A 15,029-nucleotide genomic window follows, 5' to 3' on the forward strand; every position below is an offset into this window, starting at 1 on the left:
ACTCTGAGCAACTAAAGTTTACACACAAACGGCAAGACGGCACATTCTTGCCATTTCTTGGCCGAAAATTGAAGTTCACTGAGCACCATGTGAGTTGGCTCCATCACTCTCGCACTACAGAGGGACTCTTGCCTTTTTATTCTTCTCAATCGAAGCTAGTTAAGGGGGCATCGCATCATCATGCCTACAGGCGACCCTAGAAAAGTCTGCCACCATCAGTGATGCAAGCGGTATTTGATCTTTTGTAGCAGGTTCTGTGGCAGGCAAAATATTGGTTTGGAGCGGCCACTGATGCTTTTGGAGCAGATGCCAACATCTGTTAGCACGTCACTTGAGAATGAAAAAGTGATTGTATCTCTAAATGAGTTAATTTATGGTAGTGATCAAGAGTTCCTCTTTGATACTCGAGCATATTACTTAGTACCGTTTGCGATAAGAATAGCAAGGGCGTAAAAAGAACACAGTCTTCTATAATAAGGCTCCAGTCAGAGTTGGTTTCATTTACAATGAGTATTAAAAATGGTTGAAAAGGGAATCATAACGCAACGCTTCATTGGGATAAATCCTCTCTCCCCTCCAAATTTTACACTCGGTACTTTTGATAGCCTGTAAATATTTCTGTAAAATTCAAGATGGTACCAGCATATTCGCTAACGCTTCTACATATACAGGTTGTTTTACGGAAGGTGGACAAATTCGATATTGCGAAAACGATGCGTCGCAACAAAGAAAGGCTTGTGTCGCTTCGGTCCTGGGCCAGGGGCCTATTTAGGAAAATTATTAAAGTCCAGGATAATTAGGTTGTTAATTATTTTGGCACAATTAACTTTTTTAATATTGGGTTTAAGTGCATGGTTTCAATTAGAAAATTGCTCAGCATCATCAAAGAACATTAAATCAACAAATTGCAGAATGATAGAAGGCACGCAAAGCATTTTATGGCTTTCTGAAAAACCGCACAAATTCGACGGGCTTTTAAGTTTCGGTTTGCTATCGGAGCGCATCTCAGCCCCGGCGGCACCGCACCCCGTGGAGAGATAGTGCAATCAGCCTCTGATGCGTCGCGCGATGACAGCGCACCAGAGGTTAGTTGCACTATTTCTCCACGGGGCACGGTGCCGTGGAGAAATATTTAATTTGTCCACCTTTCGTGAAACACCCTGTATAAATGCGTCTAAGTTCAATTAACCTACCAAACACAAGACTTCAAAATCATAAACTGCAAAAATCACCTCCAAAAAATTTAGGCATAATTTTTCATGAACATATGTTGTGGGACTCCTATATTCAAAATCTTACACTTAAGCTTTCAAATATCGTAGGAATTCTATATAAGCATCGCCATACATTACCATCTAGTATTAAACTCTTAATTTATAATGCATTGTTCAATTCTCGTATATTCTACTGTAACCTGGTGTGGGCAACCACGACCAGTACAAACCTTAATAAACTTTTTTTATTGCAGAAGAGAGCAATTCGGGTCGTAGCCAATGCGTCGTATTACGCACACACCGATCCACTTTTCTGTAAGCATAAAGTAATAAAAATACAAGAATATTACAAATACAAGCTTGAGACAGTATACGCGGCATCCCTTAAGTATTTTAACCACCCATTACTGCGGTTTTCTAGACTAAGTGTTAAAAATCCGGTATACGGAGTACGTAGTGCCGGGTCCCTGAGAGTACCTCGTCCTAGAACAAATTATGGGCTTCAAATGTTACAGCATACATTGCCAACATTACTGAACTTTTTAAGAGACCACCATGTCTGTCTTGATGCACTAAATAAGAAAACAATACGCACAATATTCACTTCTAACTTTTAAACTTTTTTCTCCTGCATAGAACTGCCTGTTTTGTTTTTCGCCTTTAAAATGTTTCTGTTAACGTTTCCTGTCTGCCGATCTGCCGATAGGGGGCAGGGGCTTTGTCAAGCTGCACATTTTGCAGCTTTTTTCCCTGTCTCCGTCACCCATATGTACAAATGGGAGTAAATAAATGAATTGAATTGAATTATAAAGGCCTACACTTGCACTTTAAAGGTCACACTGCTCTTTAGCGGCGTAGAAACCAGCGTCTGGAACTTCTGACGACGTCGGCGATCAACCAGCCAGATCAATTTATGCCCGGCATCAACAGCTCTGACCGGTTGATTCGCAGCATCAAAAAGCGACATCATGGCATTCATCATCTCCTTGTATGTGTTGTTTCATCGGCTAAACATGTGTTCGATCCTTCAACTGTGCTCTGACCCAAGACGAAACAAACTATACGGTGAGTTGAAATGCTGTGAAATTCATATTTGTACAAGCTTCCTTTCCTTCCACTTTTCTGATTAGAATCAACCAATATTAAAGGAAGACTTTTTTGCATTATGTTTATTTTGGCACAGGTGTGCTGTAATTCTTAGCAAAAATGGCATTTTGGAGCAAGACGTAGCAGACTTTCGTTCATGGCGCAATTTGGCACAAATGGCGCAGAACTTCCATCACTGCACCATACCCTACAGGAGGGTTTTGGGAGGCGGGTTGAACGGCTTGGCGCCCCGGGCTTCCCAGCTTCACTTTTGTTGGCGGAAAGAGGAAGATATAGATGGGACTCCCCACGACATTGGAACAGCCAAATAAGACACCAGAAGTAATTTCTTTTACACATAACATCTCTGATAATATGAAAAAGATAAAGGGGGCGCTACGATGTATGTGTTGTCTTCCCGGCGCCTAGTAAGATGTTGCAACTATGCCCCACAGTGGCTGACAGAGGTAGGAGTGGCAACAAATGTGCGGTAAACCACAGGAATAAGTATATTCAGTGCGTAATCGGGACGGTCTATCGTATTCCACTGAGCTGCGGTTGAGTATACATAGGCCAGACTGGCCAATCTGTGAATGATCGAGCATGCGAACATGCACTTGCGCAGCGGTCTACGACTGGGGGTACCTTTATTCACACTGTGCCCCACGCATGAGTCAGCCTAAATTTAACTGCATCACGATTTTGGGCAAAGGGGCGGACAAAACTGAGAGGGAATTGCTGGAAGCCTAGAAGAAAGGAATGGAGGGTGATAATTGTGTCAAACATCAGTGTATTTACACAAGAGCACTTTTTTTTTAACACGTGCTGATGCTATGATGGTGTGGTTGTTTACCACGGTGTTTTCTTTTCATTAAGAGTACATTAATACGCACGACGTCGTGCACCTTGGCCGGAAATGGCTATACGCATGATGCGGAGAGCTCTTGCCATTTAGGTGACCCTTTTCAAACAGCGTGTGCATCACTGTGGAGCGTGTTAACCCACCCCCCTGCCTGCGTTTGCGTCGCTTCGTGGCGACAGTCTGCGGTTGCTCGTTACAAAACTATTAACCCACATGGCCGCCCCTGTACAGGCCGCTTCGTTCTGCCCCCCTTGCATCTCTGTAACGGGAGTTCCATTCCATTTAGTTCAGCAAAATTTCATCGAAGTTTCAAGTTGTGCTGGGGAGGAGATCAGACTATGAATCCTCAAGCGGCTAACTTTAGAACTACATGGATGCAGTGATGTGATTGGCCTAAGCCATTTTGGAGCACCTATCGGAACAGCCAAAACAGTGTTTTGGAGCAACAAATGTGGTCTTTGGAGCAACCAAAACAGTGTTTTGGATCAGCAAAAGTGGCTTTTGGAGCAGCCAATACAGTGTTTCAAGGCAGCAAAAGTGGCTTTTGGAGCAGATGTTCCTAGAAAAATAAAAACATTATTTTTAAGTACTGTACAAACGAAGGGCACTTCGCATTGTGTTCTGTTCTGATGTGACGTGTTGTGACGGAACTCCCTGCTTGTGTTTTACTGCTGAGACATCCCACAAGTGTACAGTGCTGTAGGCACTGCCGAGCAATTCCGAAAAACCACTTGCCACCGTTTTACTGGTTCCCGATGTGCAAGATTTTCGTCAAAAGTAAGCAAATGTAAAAGTATGAATTGCAAGCGTCCCGGCTGGTGCCTTTGTCGTGTAATCATGTTCGCATGCATGTGAGGTCAACTTCGGCAGGCCTGCAGTTGCGCCCGCTTCGTCGCGCGAGCGAAGACAATGGCTGTTCGATCGAAACCGAAACCATGCCACTCCGCTCCGTCGTCAACTGATTCCAATAATTGTATGCAAAATGTGAATGTTGAGCACACAACAAAAAGCGGTCCAGCGGCGCGTGCTTGCCAGGCCGGCAAACAAGGTACAAGCTAAACAAACAAGCGCACGCATGCACGCACACACACACACAAACAAACAAAAAAAAAAAAGAGCCTGAGTGCATCGATGCAAGACATCACGAGCCAGGGTCAAAACGTTCTTGGAGCGCTTTGTGCAACAACTGAACTCGAGACAAACAAGCGCGCTGTGCGGGTTCAATGTGTATACATTGCCTTCTTTGTTTTAGCTCACTTCTCTTCACCAACTTTCTTTTGTGGACGACTTTTCCCGTACAGGGGTCCCTTTCAAAAAAAAGCTCATCGAGAGAAACCTTAGTAATCAATACTTCAACACAGCAGTCTTTGACTTAAAGAGGGATTTTTGTAATAACATATGATTGAAACAAGAATAGGAATGTTGATGAACATGCGGCGATGCTTGGTTTCATATTAGAAAGCACCATATCTGCAGCAATGTGGGGATGGCAACACCCGATGTCGCCTGACCACGGTGACTAAAAGGCAGGAACCAAATATAGTTTTCCCACGGCCGTTGCTTTCATGAGTGAGTGAACAAAGTAACTCCCACCGCGCCAAAATGCGGTTTCGTTTCACAGCATGACGGCATGGCTGGTACGCACCCGGCGTGCTAGCGTCAGAGCATCCGCACACACCCGCGTCTGTCGTTGAAAATATAGGAGAACAAAACAAAAAAGACGTGAGACGAGACCCATGAGACGACGAGAGTGCGAAACGCGAGACGGCGGGAAAACCGTGCAAGACCGGATAGACAATTAATGCATTGCAGAGTACTTTGTGTCGGGCGGCCGCTTGCGCCACATGACACACGCATGCTCAATTACGGTACTCAGTTTAGTTTTGGTTTTGAAAGGCGACCGAACTAGTTTTCTGGCGCAGGCTTGGTGCAGATTACCCATATTTTGGCGAAATGCAGCAGGATGTAGCAGGGTAAGCACCTTGGCGCAGTTTGGCGCAATTGGCGCAGCAATCACATCACTGTGGATGGGGACAACAAAGAACAATGACTCAGCGCTCGACTGACTTAACCGAACGCCGCGTCAGCGTTCAACTGCAGTTCGTGCTCTCCGGTAGCCTGAGATCGGCCTGCATGAACCAAACTCTTCCTTCGGCAGCGCTTCAGAGCTTAGCCTCTCGGTCACGTGTCTCAATTTTTGCCTTGTTTTGCGGTAAGTATATTTACTAGGCATGCTTGGCTTCTCCAAGCATTCGAACGAGGAAATAAAACCCTTTCGCATAGCCGCGCCAGTTTAATATGTGACGTAAATGACGATAGATACGATTTGTTTCATTTCCACACAAAAACACATTTGAACCCAAACTTTTCATGCTGTTTAGCTTGATTTTTTTTCAGCCAATGTTGTTGTAATGAGATTGTTCTTTTAGAAACTGGTTTTATTTTTGTCGCGCACGCCCAACACGCGAGAATCTTTACATCGTTAATTGCGTCAGTGAAACGAAAACGCACGGGCGCGTGAGTGCACAAAGTTGCTGAGGAAGCGTGCAATACTGGAGGATCGTTGTTTGAGACGAGTGCAAGATTGGTTGATACTGATATCAAGCACCTTTGTTCCGAACACATGGAAGCGGGCTTTCACCTCCCCCATTCACAAGGGCAGAAGAAAATCAACATACTCTGCATGCAACTACCGCCTCTTGTTTATCAAATCTATACCGTGTTGGATGTTTGATTGGATGATCACCAGTAAGCTGTTTGATTTCTACGAGGAAAACAACGTCCTTGCTTCCACACAGCACAGCTTCGGGAAGAACAGGAGTTGTGAGACAGCACTGGCTACGATCATGCACTACGTCGATGACAACCTTGACCGTGGAATTTTAGAACCTCTTCGATCATCCGCATCAGTGCGCCACCGGGGCAGTGAGGTTCGCCCTATCGTCAATCGAGTGCACCGGTGCACACCGGAAGTCCTCGATCAAAGGAGCGCACCCTCCCGGTGCGGCTTTTCGTTGTCCCAATGCGCACCAAGAAAATCCAAAGTGCACCGGGGTGAAGTCCCATCAGGCATTGCGGCCAGGAGCGGGAATCGAGGAGATGGCGGGGACAGCAGACGCGCAGTCTATCAAGATGGCAATCTTGCGAAAACGAACACGGCTCGCAGCTGCACTCAATGAGTTCCTCAGCTCTTCTGAGAGCGAGACGACGAGCTTCTTGCCATCGCGCGATTACTAGGGTGGCAAGGAGCGCCCGAAAAATATGAACTGCGTTGAAAGCGTTGCGAGGTATTTTGGTGACACCGAGGTACGGCTATTATTTGGTGTTTCTGTTTCTTGAGCCAACAATGATGGGCAACATATACCTGTGGAATTATCACCTGCTTCGTGACCCAGTCGACAATCACGTCCACAATGTTCATTTGTGTGGAACCGTAAAATCCGCAAGTAAAAAAACAGGAAGAATTGAAAGCAGACGGGCACCGCGCGCAGACCTACGCAAGAATAAATGAGCAAAATGCAAGGTGACGCATAGTAAAGCTTGCCGCGGTCACAGTGAAAGAAAAATTTAGGTGACGACTCTCTGTCCGACGAGGCGACCACATTGTGTTCGATGTACCGAGCGCTTCACTCGCACGAGGAAAGATGGCGCCCAAGTATCGGGTCCCTCCCAAACCGACCGCCTCCGGTTGTTCTTCCCAGCGGCGGTCCCGCATTCCCTCGCTCACCACTACTTGTAGTACCTACGGTGGAAGAAACACATTTAGGTGACGACTTTCTGTCTGACGCTGGCCACATTATGTTGATCGCACTCAGCGCGTTTCACTCGCACGGGGATAGATGGCACCCAAGTATGGGATCCCTCCCAAACCAACCACTCCGGTTTTGTAATTCTCCGGTGCTGTGGGGTCAAACAAGCCTTGAACGCCTTTGGACCTCACTAGATCCGCGCTTACATGGATGGTGTCGGCCGGCTCCGGGGCAGAACCTGCCGATGGGAACGAGACGACAGGCAACCGATCTCGACGGTGACGAGGGCAGATCTGAGGCGAGCGCCTCGAGCAGATTTATTTTTCATATTTTTCGTGGCCGAATCATGTCTTCCCGCCACGCGGCCCGTGGCTTTATACAACACGTGACACGTGCAATCGGCGCATTGTAGGTGGTGCCATCTCTGAATGAAGGACGGCCGTAAACATAATTACTACATTCTCCTCCCCTTATAAAAAAAAGAAACGTAAAAGGAAGACAACATATCTACAGAATCGTAGTAACAAAAATACCTGCACATAGTATATAAAAAAATCATTTTTTTTAGAGCGTATATGAATAATTCATCAATCTCCCCTCCATAAAAAAAAACAGTGCAGCGGTAACACAGACAATTCCAGCTGCTGAAAACCGACACACTTAGTAAATTGTCTATGATACACTATAGTCAGTTACAGGTTAAGAAGGTAGCGGCAAATGCCCCTCAAAGGGAATCAGATATCCCTCCGCCACCTCCGCATCCAATAGCGTCCCACCGTTTCCGTGACGTCGCGGACAACGCGCGAGGAGGGTCTTGCCTTTCTGTACATATTTGCTTTATCTTTCGACTTTGACTTAGCATTGTGGAAGCCACGGGAGGGAGATTAGAGTTCTCCCCCACCGACGGAAACAAATACGACTTTCGGGGATTAGCTTCCCCCCCGATGGATACAAAGGCTGCTTTCAGGGGCTCGGTTCCCTCTCCGATGAATACAAAGGTCGCTTTCTTAAAAAGTGGGATCGGAGACAAGTGGGAATCCATTGAAGCGGAACAAGGAGCGTTTCCAGTGAACTCTTCTTTCGACTGCGGAGAGATTTGAAACGGGCGCATCACACTTGTGGGAGGAGCTTCTCCTACCTTCTTGACTTGTAACCGACTATAGACAAAAAAAAAAAAAAAAAAAGGCAGTGTTCCTACATCAAGCTGGGCACAACACTGTTCAGTTCAGGCACAACCGCGTGGAAAGTCCCATTACAGTGCAGAATAGTTCAGTTCGTGAGAGGTGACATTTAAAAAAAATCAGAAAAAATCGCTTCAGTTCATTGCACATGATAATTGCCAGATGAAGAAAACAGATTACTGTTTCCATAAAATGAAAGCACGTAGTCCTTCAGTCGCTGTGGAAGTCTTCTTTCACGTACTGGCCGACTGTAGAGTTGAGTTGGCGTAGTCACGGTTGCTTCCGGGACGCAGGGGTGAGTACTGCTACCGTTCACGCTCTCTTCAAGGGGAGGTATGGAGGAAGGTGTTCCCGGATTAGATACAGCGGGGCTGCTGGTCGCCATCGGGATGAACGGTTGAAGAGGATCTTGAACCTCGAGACTTGGGAACACAGAGTTAGACGAAGGCACCTGCGGGGGTGGACCTGGCACAGCAGGTTCAGAGCTGCAACTAGCTCTACTTGTAGCTGGACTGCAGACAGGATCGGGTGGAGCCGTGACAGTAGGGTTGCCCAACGGAGAATGGTGTCTTATCGGAGCAGGTTCGTTTTCATCTTCATCATCCCAGGAAAGATCTGCATCCTGCTGCTCTGGTGGAATGAACGCTCTTGTTAATTTGTCGGCGTTCCATATTCGCCCGTCAGCGAATTTATAAGTGGCCGGGCCCACTTGAGTTTGAATAATTTGTGGCGTTGAATACTTAGTTTGTAATTTATTCTTGTGTTGTGGTCGATAAATCCGGACTGCTTGGCTAGCGACGAACCTCGGCCACCGAACAGCCTTTCGAGAGTCCGAGTACGACTTCATGTTCTGTTGGTAACTACGCACTCTCGCATGAAGATCAGTTCGGCTTGACGAGACAGCCGGAGCTTCGGGGGTGGACATCCCTTGAATGTCTAACTTGGACCTATGGGTCCGTCCATGAAGCAGTAGGGAAGGTGCTTGGCCTGTTGCCGAGTGGGGAGTTCGTCGGTAAGCTTCCAGGTAGTCCCGGACAGCATCCGGCAGAGGGCGTCCTTGTACGGCGGCTAGGTGAAGACATGACTTTAATACGCGATTAAACCTTTCCACTTGGCCATTTGCTTGAGGGTGATATAAAGATGTTTTGGAATGCTTAATTCCATGCTGGTGTAGAAATTCTTGAAACTCGTGTGAAACAAACTGGACGCCGTTGTCCGAAACTATTTCGCAAGGAAGACCCTCGCAGGCAAAGACAGTTTTCAGGAAGTTAATAACAGTTGTTGAAGTTACTGATGCCACCGGTTGCACTTCCGGCCATTTTGAGTGATAATCTATTAGTACGAGAAAGAAACGTTGACTCGGAGGTGCGTGTTCAACCGGTCCCACAATATCCAACCCCAGCTTTTCCCATGGTTGTTTGGGAAACTCAACTGGTTGGAATGGTGCAGGTGCTCTCTTTGCAAGGAGTTCAATAGTTCTTCGATATGTAGTAAAGGAAAAGAGTCGACGACGATGGCCTGGTTCGGCGCACGTAGGTGGTGCCATCTCTGAATGTAGGACGGCCGTAAACATAATTACTACATTCTCCTCCCCTTATAAAAAAAAAGAAACGTAAAAGGAAGACTTCCGCTTGGTACGGGAAGCGGGCACTCGGAGCCACCGAGCGTACCAGGGGACAACGCAACCAATGACGATGTTGCAAGCATTCCTCCACCTCCAGTCTTCTTGGCCGTTCCCGGCACACCTGTACAGGCCTGGCCGGCGTGGAAGGAGGAAGCGCCGCCGCGATATTAGTCAATGCTGATTGAGCCATTGTCAAGTAGGCTTAGATGGGCATGTGCATTCTAATATCCCATCCTCGTCGCCATTTTGTAATTCTCCGGTGCTGTGGGGTCAAACAAGCCTTGAACGCCTTTGGACCTCACTAGATCCGCGCTTACATGGATGGTGTCGGCCGGCTCCGGGGCAGAACCTGCCGATGGGAACGAGACGACAGGCAACCGATCTCGACGGTGACGAGGGCAGATCTGAGGCGAGCGCCTCGAGCAGATTTATTTTTCATATTTTTCGTGGCCGAATCATGTCTTCCCGCCACGCGGCCCGTGGCTCTATACAACACGTGACACGTGCAATCGGCGTATTGTAGGTGGTGCCATCTCTGAATGAAGGACGGCCGTAAACATAATTACTACATCCGGTTGTTTTTCCCAGCGGTGGTCCCGCATTCCCTTGATCACCGCTTCTTGTTGTACCTCACCCGCCGCCACCAAGTCGCCAGAGTCCGCAAATCTGTGTTCCCTTCCTTCTTCGGTTTAAGGCTCATTTTCGCGCACGATGGTGGTACCTCTGACCGACAGAGCACCAAGGCAAAACACGAGGCCGCCCATTGGCCACACACCACCACCACACATCGAAAAAGCTGAGCACGCTACGCCGCCGACACCGTGGCCGCCGAGGGACCTCATACCTCAGCGCCCTCCACAGCGGCGCGGAACTAACTACTCGTGGTTCGAGGCTAGCTTCATCGCCTAAAATTGTTTCTCCACCCTGGCCGCGGTGCACCGGCGCGGCGCAGTTCGCCCTCGATGTTGCACCGACTTCGCGCTGCACCACAGAAGAGCGCTGTGCACTGTCCCGGTTTCAGGGCGGTTCCGGTGCGAGTTAATCGAACATGCTATTACTAGAGTGCCTCAATGTCCTTCCGTTTAGGGTGACGCCACTGTTTGTAGTACCCGATGCCGACAGCACGCGCTCACGGGGAAAATGCAAAGAAATCGCACTGTCAGCGCCACGAGCGCATGCAGGGACACGCTCTTTCACGCGCTTCAGAACAAAAAATAAAAATAAGCGCTCGAAACAAAATGGCCAGATGTCATCACCCCAACCAAAGCGCACATGAAGGCACCCTCGCTATTACTGGTATGGTGCAACTAGATTTTAGTAATGCGTTTCACACGCTGAACCCTGCTATACTCCATTGGAAACTGGGAAGGGTAGGTGTCCACGGTCATCCGCTTCGGTGGTTAGTTCGGTTCCTCACTGGTCGCAAATTTCAAAGCTATCGTCTGGCACCTAACGATTCAGTCAATTCAGTCTCGCGAACAGTACCTGTTTGTTTCGTAGAGCAGTCTTTGAACGTGAAACCAACTTCACTTTCACGCGGGGCCGTTTATGCCAAGACAAGTTGATGCTGAAAGGGCTGAAAGAATGCTAAGCGAGCGATGGATCAAGGAACACGGCTCTGCACGGCTGAAGCTGAAGCCCTTGAATCAGGCGGCGGCTCGCGCCCTCTGGTCTGCGCGTTACCTAAGGAGCGTCTGCTGCGAATCGACGTGAACCGCTGCGTGCGTTTTTGACACTTGGGTAAGATATTGCGTGTTATTATAAAATTATTATATTTAAGAACAGAAATTAAGGCACTTTTCGAGCCCGGGGAGCCAGCGATCACGGTGTCTCAGTGAATCAGGCGTATAGTAAGCTGTAAAGCGAAACTTAAAGGGATACTACAACGAAATTTCGGCGCTCATTTTTTGGTCTATATCTGCTCAAAAGAGCCGTATCACATATTACATCCCAATATCTTGTTAAAAAAGTCTCGAAAAGGAATTTTAAAATGAATTAAACGATTAGCAAAGAGCACCTGGTGGATGTCGCTAACGCCTCGTTTGTAATGCTCGTCTAGGAACCTTGACAGCTAGTGACGGAGGTTGTCTCGTCTCTGGCCACGACGAGAGAAGGGGGGAAGGAGGAACTCCCCTCCTCCCGAGAATCCCTTTTGTGTGTCACAGAAGTCTCTACTGTCCCCCTAGAAGATTATAGAAGATTAACCCATCACTCAAAATTCATACAAAAGCAGCCGCTTCAGTGGCTGGAACGACTAGGCCATCCTTTCGACGTCAGCCTCGCCGTAGCTTTGCTCGTCTTGAGACGACCTACGTCACGATTGCGTTGGATGTCACGTGCTCTAAGCTGGGCCTTCTCCGAGCGCTTGCCAGAGTGGGCCGTTTATAACGAAAAATACAGCCACCAGGATCAAAATACAAACGTGCGATTGTCATTTACGGATATTGTGGATCATATTCAAACTATTTTTGAACACGACGGGAATATTTCAAATTTCGTTGAAGTATCCCTTTAAAAGAGCGGACAACAGACGCGCGTTGTGTTGGCGTTGCGGGGCGATCCGAAATCGAGTCCAGGCGCTTTGTCCTGCCCCCTTCATCTCTTCCTAACCATTTGCACTTTTTCACATCATGTTTAACCAACTAGCCCACCAATTAATTTCAATTTGAGCATCATCGAGTCCAGTTGTTGACGGGACGCTCTGCGAAAACCCTCTGCCTTGGAGAAGACCCTGCTTCGTTGATGACGGGAACGACCAAGGCCAGAGACGACGGTGGGTTGGCCAAATGCAGCGACTGTGGAAGGTGGGTATTTTTGGAGAAAACGCCCTTTAAATGGCTAAAAGAAGCTAAAGAACACAATACGTATGCACGCTGTGCGCGAAGGCTATCCAAGAGGTGCTGACACAGGCAGTAGGCGCGTTCGGTTTACCTACACCTCCTGCACCGGTGCAGAAGTGTAGCTTCGAGCGAATTCGATGTGGGTGCAGCCCTCTGCACCGCGCTGTTCTATTTTTACTAGAGTTCCTGTATATAGTGCACATTCAGCCTCGGCGGGCGGCCGTAGCGCCGGCTTTCCTGCACGCCCTGGATGTTTGCTCCTCACGTGACTAAATTTGGCGAAAAGCGGCGCCGCGCGCGCCTTTGCGCATGGAAAACAGGAGAGGAGGAGGAGGGCGAAAACAGGGGAACATACGCCGGGGCGCGAGGTGGCTTTCTTGCACGGCGCCGGATGCTTTGCTCCTGTGATGGATCTCGGCGAATAGCGGCGTGGCGGCGCGGGGAAAACAAATGCGCAACTCCGGTCCCCCTTCGGGGGAGCATATCGAGGAACTCTAATTTTTACTAGGGCACCTACATGTCTGTCTGTCTCAGGGTGAAGACATCCATTGTTGCCCCATAATGTGCCAGCGCGTGACGCTCTCGCGCACTCGGTGCGTGACTTGGGCGGTAAAATGGCATCTACGCATTAACCAAAGCTAAGTGCTCGAGCTGAGTGACACCAGATTGCGCGCGCTTCAAAATGCATAAAAAAACGATAGGGCGGAAAAATGGCTGAGATGTCACCACTCAAGCAAAAGCGCGCGTGTGTACGAAGGCACTCTAATTTTTACCAGAGCCCTTTATACTGATTTTTACAGAAGTGTAACGCCATTTTTACACCTGGCGTACACTTCCTGCACTCGTTTGTTTTGGCCGTTTTGGCAGGTGCATGATGGCAGACGGCGTTGCAGACGACAAAATGGACTCCCAAACGATTCGCGCTACCATCGGCAACAAAGAAGCCGTTCTGTCTCGCGTCTACGGGGGCGATGGTGAGCCTGCACTCGATGGCGGCTTGCCGCTTTTTGTCACGGAAGGTAAGTGACAGGCACTAGTGTTACCAACCCGAGCTACACAAAAGCTGCCTCGTGTGTTTTCTAGACAGGGTCCAGGTCCGTGTGGCGCCATCAGAACTCTCCCCAGACGTGACCGAAGAAGACGACGAAAGCGGAGGAAACTTTTGGGAGGAAAACGGTCGAAATATCTGATAGAGTTGTAAAAAAATTCGAAAGGCCATGGAGCAAAAAATAAAGAGCAATTGTCGTGCGAGTTAGCCGGACGCCTCAATGGGGCATTTCCAAACACGAAAAAGTGAAACGCGACGTCTGCAAGTGATCGGGTGACATGCAAGTTTGAGAGGTAATAGACCTATTGCTAAATTACCGGCTCTGTAAATTACCCAAGCATCAAGGAGACTGCAGGGAATGGTGTTCCATGCGCCGCACGTGCTGGCTTTTCTAAAGCAAATGCCTAAAACAAATTGCATCTTGCACGCGCGTTCGTCAAACCTTTATTTTGGTTCATCACTTTGAACCATTTATACAGGGAAGGCAGGCTCGTGTGGCGCATGGAACACCGATCCCTGCATTTATTCTTCTTGATGCTTGTGTAGTTTAGCAATAGGTCTATTAACTTTGCCTCAGACGCCCGGAATCATGACGTGTGCAAGCTTGCCAGCGCGGGTTTTTAAAAATATCCGGCTGCAGGCAAATTACTGTAGTAAACTGGCGACTGTTCGAAAGTGCTCTTTTGAGAAAAATCCTCGTTCTATTTCAAAAATTGAAAAAAAAATCTTTGTATGTGTATTATTGTTTAGCAATATGCGGAAATTTATCAACTTACGTTACAACGAAAAACAAGGGCGACTCTTTTGTAACATATGCGTGCCGACGTTAATCTTTTTTCGACGACCAAGATATGTTAGTGAATTAAAAAAGCTGTCTTTATCGTCAGGTAATTACTTCCAGTTGTAGCAATTTATTTGAGAATGTTTGTGCGATATGCGAAAATGTTTTTTGGCATAAGAATACGTCGCAAGTACCTGAACCAATGCCTGCTGTCTGACGATTATGTGTTTCTATTTAGCAAAAATGTAAGGAAATGATAGTGCACTATATTAACTTTGGCCATTTCATTTTATTTGTCATCACCATTAAATCCCAATAGAAGCCTTTAACTAATGGAGCAGGGGTTGAACTATCAAAGTAAAAGGCAGATTTAAATGAGTACATTTTTTTTAACACATTTAAACTCGATATTAAATAGCGATATGGACAGTGGTGATACGGCAGATTTAAAGTATCTACTTTTGTTATTTCAGGATGATGTGCTTGGGCCGACTAGTTGAGCTTTTAGAGGAAGGTGTGTGCAAAGATAGATAGGAAGAGCCAGCAGAGAGTATGTGCTTTTTTTGTAGGAAAACTGTAATACATTTGTTTGCAGACATATAAAAAATGGTAATTTTCATCTCTGTTTCCAAAAAGAAGGGCTT

This window comes from Ixodes scapularis, unplaced genomic scaffold (genome assembly GCF_016920785.2).
Source record: "Ixodes scapularis isolate PalLabHiFi unplaced genomic scaffold, ASM1692078v2 PGA_scaffold6__148_contigs__length_123643588, whole genome shotgun sequence".
Lineage (NCBI taxonomy): Eukaryota > Metazoa > Arthropoda > Arachnida > Ixodida > Ixodidae > Ixodes > Ixodes scapularis.